Source organism: Myotis daubentonii, chromosome 2 (genome assembly GCF_963259705.1).
Source record: "Myotis daubentonii chromosome 2, mMyoDau2.1, whole genome shotgun sequence".
Taxonomy (NCBI): domain Eukaryota; kingdom Metazoa; phylum Chordata; class Mammalia; order Chiroptera; family Vespertilionidae; genus Myotis; species Myotis daubentonii.
The window spans coordinates 104,880,492-104,890,332 of NC_081841.1; the positions used below are offsets into that span (position 1 = coordinate 104,880,492).

The window sequence follows — 9,841 nt, forward strand, 5'->3', positions numbered from 1 at the left end:
CATCCTGGAGAGAGCGAAGTAGGACAAGAGCACAGTGAGGGTGCTTGTCTTCCGGAGGCTGGGGACACGTGTGAGCTTAAGGCCAGGGCCTGCTTCTGAGCCGGAGCTCCCGCAGGCAGAGCCCTTGGTGAAGCGGCCCCTGCCCCCAGAGGAACAGGACTGGTTTGTACTTGTAACCAGCTCTCAACAACACTATCCTATCTAATAAAAGAGAAAAATGGTAATTGGCGTACGACGATACCCTTTTCATTGGCTAATCAGGGCTATATGCAAATTAACTGCCAACTAAGATTGGCAGTTAACCGCTAACAAAGATGGCAGCTAATTTGCATACTGAAGGCAGGGTAGGACAGCGCAAGCCACCATCCAGGCCCCTGTGTGCCATGGGGGTGGGGGGGGGGGGAGCTTGGGCTAAGGCAAGTGGTGCTGATCACTACACCGGAGCCCTCCCCCGCCCACCGGAGACATGGGCCCACTCCCGTGTGCGATCCGCAGGCGGGCGGGGTCTGGGGCCAAGGCAAGCGGTGGCAATTGCTTGGCCCACCTATGAGAGACACTGGGGCCCACTCCATGTGCGATAGGCCGGTGGGCGGGGGCTGGGGACAAGGCAAACGGTAGCGATCGCTTTGCCGGCCTACCAGAGACTCGGGGCCCATTCCTGTGTGCGACCCGGAGGTGGGCGGGGGATCTGCGGTGGCATTGCTTGCCTTAGCATGAGCCCCACCCGCCGGGAGCCATCCAGCACAGGGCCAGGAAGGCAGGAGGCGACCCTGGAGCGCTTCATGAATCCCAATTTTCCGCGGAGGCGATGGCTGCAGGACCCAGAGCGGGAGACAGGGGAGTGGGCCAAGCGCGGCTCTGGCTCGGGCTTGATGGAGGGCACAGGCGTGCGCGGAGGAGATCTCCCCAGGGGGCAGCAACTACCCCTGCTGCCGGGGAGATCTCCTCTGCCCTGGTGCCCTCTGTCCAGCCTGAGCTGCACTCAGCCTGCTCCCCTGTCTCCTGCTCTGCGTCTTGGAGCCGCTGCCTCTGGGGAAACTCGCGATTCATGAAGCGAGGGCGGTGGGGAGGAGGAGGCACCTAAGAAGTCCCCAGCTGCTGGCGCTGGGAGCTGGGAACTTTGTGCCGGGCGCTCCCGGCCCATGGCAGAGGGGAGCTGGGACTCTGGCCACCACCATCGCTGCCCCCCAGCTGGCTACTGTTGCTGCTTTGGCTGCTGGAAGTTCCGCTGCTGCTTGGGGTCCAGGCGCAGGAGGCTGGCCAGGGGCCTGGGCCAGGTCAGCAGCCCCCGCCGCCGCCTCAGCAGCAACAGAGTGGGCAGCAATACAATGATGAGTGGGGCCTGAGCCCCGCCCGCCCGCCCGCCCGGACACTGGGCCCTCTGAGAGAGAGGGAGAGAGAGAGAGAGAGAGAGAGAGAGAGAGAGAGAGAGAGAGAGAGAGAGAGAGAGAATGAGAATTTGGCACCCCGCATCCCTCCCTGATCAACCACTGTGATTCAGGCCAGCGAGGGCTGCCTTCAGGCTGCAGCTCCAGGTCCCTCATCCCCACCCCAGGCCCGAGAGCACAGTGCTGGGCAGAGCACCCAGTGGTTCAGGAATGCAGCACAGTGAGGGGCCGGCACCAGGTGTGTGTGTGGGGGTTGTGTTTACACCACCAAGTTCCCCACTTCTGCCCTGGCCCACATCTCTCCTCCTTCCCCTCAGAGGCCCAGCTCCTGCCTACATGCTTGCTGGGCAGGCCCAACTGCACCGGAGAGTGAGCTATGGCAATCAGGATGGCCACTTCCTGGGATGGGATGGCCAGACCACGGGGATTCATGGGGGCGATGAGGCCCATGGGGCATGCACAGCCCTCCGGCCCTGGGGGTGGCCGGCCAAGCCGAGTCTGGCTACAGTGGGGCCAGAGGGAGCCCGAGGCCACCCCAACCCCCACAGGTCCTGGGCAGACGGTGGCTCAGTTGGGAGTGGTATCTCCATGCATGGTGCCCAGGGGCGGCTGTGAGCTGCTGCAACCCCACCCCATGCTTCAGGGATGGGGAGAAGGCTCGCAGCCACCAGCACCCTAGGCTGCACCGCCTGGCCTGTGCCTCAGCCTGCCAAGTTGGCAGGGTCCACAGCAGGTGAGCTGTTCCCTTCCCCCAGTGGTAGAACAGGGAGGAGAGCACTGGGTGCAGGGAGGGGACCTCAGCTGGTATCCTCCTGGTGTGGGTCCTGGCAGGGGCTGGTGCAGAAGTACCAGGGCACAGTTGCTTCGGTGTCTCGGTGAAGTTTGCAACTGACCCCAGGAGGAAACCCGAGAGGGGAAAGGCTGGGAGGCATGAATTGCCAGCACTTTAGCCACTTGAAAACAGCTCCACTTGGAATGTGAGGTGGTTGCTGTTAGGTCGGAGAGAGCCCAGGATCAGATACATGCAGACATGTGATGAGACAATGGACTTCCCCTGGGATTTCTCACAGATCAACGCGCCAGACACAGATACCAGCTTCTTCTCCCTGAATCCACATACCCCCACACAGATAGGGACTTCTTCTGAATACCCCCGCCCATCCCCTGTGGCAGAGAATTCCTCAGCTCATGTCCCCGCCCCTCACCCAACTGCAGTATAAAAAAGCACCCCCCTCCCTGTTGGCGTGAATCCACGTGCCCTGTCCTGGGGGTACGTGGGTCTCCCGGGGACGCAGAATAAACCTTTTCCTTTCCTTTCTTTTCTGATTCACTGGACTCTATTTCTTGCGCCGCCTCCTGAGCCACCTAACCTAACAGTTGCATGTTCAGCTGAGAAGTGAGGGGGCTGAACTCCACCGTCGCTGGGCTCCTGTCAGTCCAAGGCCCAAGCGTCCACCACGACAAGGGGAGAACCAAGCGAGGGGCCCGGAGGAAGGGAGGACAATTGAAGAAAACCATGTCTAGACTTTCCCCAGCCCCCTCCTTCTTTCTGCTGCCTACAAGAGCCCCAGGCCCGGCCACAGTTCTGTGTCCACCTTTTAGTCCCCTATTCTCCAACCGCAGAGGAAAGAAATAAGGAAGGAGTCTGTGCTGCCTTCAGAAAGTATCTATATACCTGATCGGCCAGTTGCCTTCCACAGAGGGAGGCCAGACTGCGGCTTAGGCCCGCTCCCCACCGGGACATCAGTAGGACATCCTGTGAGGGCTCCCAGACTGTTAGAGGGGGCAGGCTGGGCTGAGGGATGCCCCCCGAGTGCACAAACTTTTGTGCACCGGGCCACTAGTATTTCTATAAAACTGTGCCTCCTGAACTCCGGCTCTCTCTGTAGTAATTTAAACTGTAGCAACAGGGTTACGGCGAATTGGTGGGGAGGGGGCCTTTGCACGTGGTTTTCTTGGGGTGTTCATTTAAAAATTTCCATTATTGTTGGTATAAAGTTTTAAAAAGAGGTTACTCAGATGAAAGACAATTAAGCACTGATAACAAGGGAGACTGCCGCATGTCTACCCTGGGATCTTTAAAACTATGATCCACACCATCTGGTTTGAAGGTTTGAAGGAGTGCCCTGCCTGCCTCAAGAGCCTCGGTGGGTTTCCTGGCTCCATAATTCCAGGGAACAAAAGGAGACAGATGCCACAGGGATGCCTGGTTCTTCTTTCCTTTCCTCCTGTAACAGAGAGAGTAGAGATTAACTCCCCAAATCCCCATGTAATACTGACTTCGCAACCAAAGAAGCATCCTTTGAAATGGCATCTGCCTGGATAAGGGACCACCAAACCTGCACACTCATGCTGCAACAATGCCAGTTGTTTGAGCTGTTGTCACTACTAAAGGGTTTTTAAAGAGAAAAAAGGAAAAAACTTCTCAATAGGACAAGGAATTTGATGGAAAAGACTTGGGATAAACAAGGTGGTGATTTTTTTTTCCCTATAAAAGGGGTGGGTATAGTTGATAAATTGTCCTGGGCTTCTGGCTGTGGTCAAAGAGACACCTGCGGACTTATGCAGGTCACAGCTTTCTCTGCCTTGGGTGGCTGTTGGGTGTCTCTGCTGAGTATCTCAGGCCACTTTCTCTTCACCCTCTGTGTTTTTCCTGGCACAAGGGATTCTACAAATCCTAATGTAATGGCAAATTGTGTTAACGTCATAGAGCAAATTTCAGTGTGGCTTGCTCTTCCAGGCTGATTTGAAACTACTGCTTAAAAAGAGCAATAACTTTCGTCTTCCAAATTAGATTGTATAACTGATTTTTACAAATAACACAGTGATAGATCTTATGGAAGATTCTCTGGATTCTGAAATTTTTTTCTGGCCATCATCTTTTCATGACCAATTTTTCTCCTGTGGTGCCCAGTGGAAGTGAGCGGTTTTGTGACGCTCTTAAGGTGCACAGAGAAATTGCCTAACAGAGTGGCAGTAGAGGTGCTGCGAGGCCTGCTCAGTAACTGGCCAGCTGAGAAAGGAGTCTTCATTCCCTCACTCCCTTCTGTCCTGGCAGAACGTGTGCTTTACATTTGCCAGAAATAGACTGGCAAATATCTTAGCTTCCCTGGATTTCCTTCTCTCTAGTGTAGTACTGATAATGAAGAAAAGATGACAGAAAAATAGCAGCGTCACTTTTCAGTCATCAGCATGCAGGAGCACTTACTGCACTCCTGGCTCCACGCATTCCTGCCCCCTTCCCCCAACACAGTTCAAGTAGGCTTTATTCATCCAGGTTTGCAGCTCTGTAAACTAAGCTGCAGGAAGTGAAGTCCCTTGTCTGGGCTCAGACTTCTGGGATGAAGTGGAGCTTGGCCCCAAGCCCAGGCCTCTTGGCCTCCAGCGCCTCACTCACTCTCTCCAACATTCAGCCAGGCCACCCTAAGTAACAGGCCAACCAAGAATTTTCCATGACCCTCCCTCTAGCACATCCACTTGCCTCTTTATACAAACCTCTTCACGCTCTTTCAAAATTCTTACTCTTTATTGTAATGGCACAATGACCTTTAAGAAAAATTTCAAACATAGGTGTCAATCTCTTTCACGTTTTCAGTTTCTACTTCCTTTCAGTCTTCATCTATGTGGATTTAACCAGCATATTATTTTAAGCTAAAAATTGTATATCCTTCTTTTTGTACTTAACATTATATCATGAACATATTCAGATGTTTCTACATAATCTTTATAATTACTAATTTAACAATTGAATAAAATTCCATCAAATTTATATAACCCAATTTTTTAAATCATTTCCCATATGTTGAATTGTTTTTAACATTTCCCTAATATGAAAAATGTTACAATAAACTTTTTTCATGTATACTAGTATGTGTTTTCCCTTCACTGAGATTTTTCTTTTGTGTTTTCCCTTCACTGAGATTTTTCTTTAGGCTAAGTTCCCAAAAGTATAATTACAGAACCAAAGTTTGAATATATGTATTTTTATGAGAGAGAGAGAGAGAGAGAGAGAGAGAGAGAGAGAGAGAGAGAGAACATCAATAGGTTGCTTTCCGCACATACCCCAACCGGGATGGAACCTGAAACTTGGGTGTGTACCGAATTTGTGCCTGACCTTGAATGGAACCCACAGCCTACTGGTATATGAGGTGACGCTCCAACCAATGGAGCCACACCAGCCAGGGTATGAATATGTTATGTCTGACCATCTTTGTTACATCCTGAACACATACATATAATTTCAACATTTTTCTTCTCATCTTCTGAGTATAACTGGGGTGAGACCAATTCAATTAATCTCTTCAATTCCCTTACATCTGAGTGAGCATTGGGTTAGAGTGACTTCTTCAAAAGTCCTTGTGTTTCCCATTTAAATACCAAATCAGAAAGAGAAAGGATTACTACTCAGTGCTAGCAAGAGTATGAAGAAATAGACAAACTAATAAATGTCACAGCATATAAACTGGTAGGACCTCTCTGGAAGGCAATTTGTAGGAGAAGCTCAAAATATATATGTTCTTGACTCAATTCGACTAAAGGAGGAAAGTCAATGATAGGTACAAAGATTTAGCTACAAGCATATTCTTCATAGCATTTTTATAATAGCAAAAACAAAAATAAACTTATATCCAAAAAAAAGGAATTGGCTTAGAAATTATGGCATATTTTAATGGGATACTGTGCAACCTTTTAAAATTATAATTATAGGTAATATAACATATTGACATAAATAGGCTCACAATATATTTAACAAAGAAACAAGTCGAGTTTGATGGGTAGCGGGAGGGGAGAGCGGAGGCCAGAGAGCCCTGAGCAGCCCCACAGCCCAGAGGAGCCTCAGCTGCCACAGCGCCCACAACCATGAGCAGCTGAGACCCAGCAGCCGCTGCAGCCCCCTCCTCAGCGCTGCCCACACCACGCCAGGCACCACAGGCAACGGTGGCACAGGGAGCAGCGGCTAGGCGGCCTCACATTGGCCGCACCTGCCTGCGGGGACAAGAAGGTCATCTCAAGGAAGGTTTGGGGAACAGTAAAATGGTTCAGTGTAAGAAAGGGATATGGTTCCATCAACAGGAATGACACCAAAGAAGATGTATTTGCGCAGCAGACTGCCATAAAGATTGACCCCAGGAGGTCCCTTCGCAGTGTGGGAGATGGAGAGACTGGAGTTTGATGTTGTGGAAGGAGAAAAGGGTGCGGAGGTGGCAAATGTTACCGGCCCTGGCGGAGTTCCAGTACAAGGCAGTGACTGCGCAGCAAACCATAACCATTATGGACGCTCTCGACGTCGCAGGGGGAAAAGAATGAGGGATCCCAGAGTGATCCAGAAGGCCAAGCCCACAGCGCCGGCCCTATCGCAGGTGACGGTTCCCACCTAACTACATGCGGAGACCTATGGGCGTGGACCACAGTACCCCAACCCTCCTACGCAGGGAGAAGTGATGGAGGTGCTGACAACCAGGGTGCAGGAGAACAGGCAGACCACTGAGACAGAATATATATGGGGCTACAGACCACGATTCCGCAGGGGCCCTCCTCGCCAAAGACAGCGTAGAGAGGACGGCAGTGAAGAAGATAAGGAAAATCAAGGAGATGAGACCCAAGATCAGCAGCCGCCTCAACGTTTGGTACCGCCGCAATTTCAACTACCGACGCAGACGCCCAGAAAACCCTAAACCACAAGATGGCAAAGACACAAAAGCCAACCCACCAGCTGAGAATTCGTCCGCTCCCGAGGCTGAGCATGGCAGGGCTGAGAAAAAAATGCCGGCTTACCATCTCTACCATCATCCGGTTTAGTCATCTAACAAGAAATATGAAATTCCAGCAATAAAAAAATGAACAAAAGATTGAGCTGAAGACCTTAAGTGCTGGCTTTTTGCCCGTTGATCAGATAACTAGAACTACCTGCATTATGTATGCAGCATGGGGTTTTATTATTTTTATCTAAAGATGTCTCTTTTTGGTAATGACAAACGTGTTTTAAGGGGGGAAAAAAAAGCCTGGTTTTTTCTCAATACACCTTTAAAGGTTTTTAAATTGTTTCAGATATGGTCAAGTTGAGATTTTTAAGAACCTTATTTTTAATTTGTAATGAAAGTATACAACTTAATTTTTTCAAAAAAAGTCAACAAAGTGCAAGCACCTGTTAATAAAGGTCTTAAATAATGTCTTTGTGTAAGAAACAAAAACAAACAAAAAAAGAAACAAGTCACAAAATAGCACTTATTATATTACCTACTTTTGAAAAATAGATAGAGCTCTGACTGGGCTCAGTGGATAGAGCGTTGGCCTGCGGACTTAAGGGTTCCAGGTTTGATTCTGGTCAAGGGCATGTACCTTGGTTGCGGGCACATCCCCAGTGGGGAGCGTGCGGGAGGCAGCTGATCGATATTTCTCTCTCATTGATGTTTCTGACTCCCTGTCCCTCTCCCTTCCTCTCTGTGAAAAATCAATAAAATATATATTTTTTAAAAGGATGAAAAATAGATTGAAATAGTTATGGAGACACTCCACTTGTTAACAATATTTCTATGTAGGTAGTAGAATTATGGGTGTTTAATGCTTTGCCTTTTAATTTTTTCATACCACAGACATCATTGCTTTTATAATAAGTAAAACACAAAGTTGGTGTTTTTGTTTTTGTTTTTTCCTTTTTTAGACCAGTTTCTAAAGCAGGTACACAAAATAGTTTTCTAACACTCCATCCAGCTTGGACAGGAACAAACAGAACTGTCCGCACCCTCTTCTAGATTCTATGTGTACTTATCACCTTTATATCCAATAACAAGTGTACAGCAAATGAAGTGACAATGTCCCTGTCCTAATCAGGAAACTGGACATCCCTTCCTGAAGAAATAATGAGGGGGAGAGTAAGGCTGGCAGCAATAGAGATGATCTTCTCTCAATGCATCAGTTATTGAGTGCTGCGTAACAAACATCCCTTGGGCTTACTAGCTTAAAACATTAAACATTCATGATCACTCACAGTTTCTGTGGGTCAGAAATCTTGGAGTAAGTTCACTGGGTGGCTCTGGCTCAGGTCTCTCATGAGACTGCAGTCAAGCAGTCATCTGGAGGCTGGACGAAGGCAGAAAAATCCATCCCCAGGTGCACTCACATCATTGTTAGTGGCCTCACTCAACTATTGGCTAGAGGCTTCAGTATCTTGTCTCATGAGCCTCTTCGTCAACTGTCTAAGAATCCTTGCAACATGACAGCTGGATTCCTGAATGAGTGATTCAAGAGAAAGGGAAAGATAAAGCACCTAACCTGAAAACCAGTGTCTTTTTTATTTTTACTTTCAATAATATAAATAAAGAGCTTACCAATGACATTCAATTAAAGGTACCAAGTCCTGTACAATGAACTTCCATTTCATTATGCTTTGCTTTACTAGAAACTTTTTCAGGTTTTCTTGTCATCCTTTTGTCACCACAGTTTAAAAGTTAATAGTTAGAAAATATGAATGGAGATAAATTAGCATTGTGTTAACAATATATGAGTAATATGTCAATTACATCTGAATAAAACTGCAGGAAAAAACATCCCAATATGTGAAGAAAGGTAGTTGTAGATGCTGTAGAGCAGCAAGTTAAAAATAAGTTTTTTTAAAAAAATATACTAAGATGACAATTAAATAATTAAAAAGGCATTAACTCAAAGGTATACTAGGGCCAACTTATACTGGCTTGTGAGAAATTATTGTTAAATTTTAGGAACTGTTCAAGTCAGCTGTTAAATATAGTTATTTCAAAAACTAAATTGCATAAGCTTACAATTATAAAAATTATTTTACAAAGCTAATCAATTATTAAAACTTGTCACTTCATAATATTCTTTTTATAAACATCTGTAGACATTTTATTTTTAAAATATTTTTATTGATTTCAGAGAGGAAGGGAGAGTGAGAGATAGAAACATCAATGATGAGAGACAATCACTGATTGGCTGCCTCCTGCACTCCCCCCACTGGGGACTGAGGCTGCAACCCAGACATGTGCCCTTAACCAGAATCAAATCCAGGACCCTTTGGTCCACAGGCTGACGCTCTACCACTGAGCCAAACCAGCTGGGGCCATAATATTGTTTTGAGGTTACTTATGTCTAATGCTTATGTCTATCTGTGGGTGGAAATATTATGTGATGATGTGTTTCTCATTTGTATGTTCAGTGATGTCCTTCTGGTAGCTTGAAATTAGCCACAGTAGGAATTTTTGCACCACAGAAACTGGATGCCATAAATCAGGTCCCACTCCTTCCTACAAAATCTGGTTGTCAAACATTTATCAGCACACCACAGTCTGGAACTATAAGGACAAAAAGAAAACAAAGACAATATCAGACCAAAAAAAAATATCAACGATATTCTGGAAACTACAAAAGCAGATGAATGGGAGATAATTAATTTAACAGAGAAGATAAAGCTAAAATGTGAGCCCATAGGAAGGGAA

The 9,841-nt window shown here is 47.6% G+C and overlaps 1 pseudogene; it reads left to right on the forward strand.

Annotated features, from left to right (window-relative positions):
- Positions 1–713: 713 nt before the first annotated feature.
- On the forward strand, positions 714–7,452 carry LOC132226636 (Y-box-binding protein 1-like; annotated as a pseudogene).
- Positions 7,453–9,841: the final 2,389 nt, after the last annotated feature.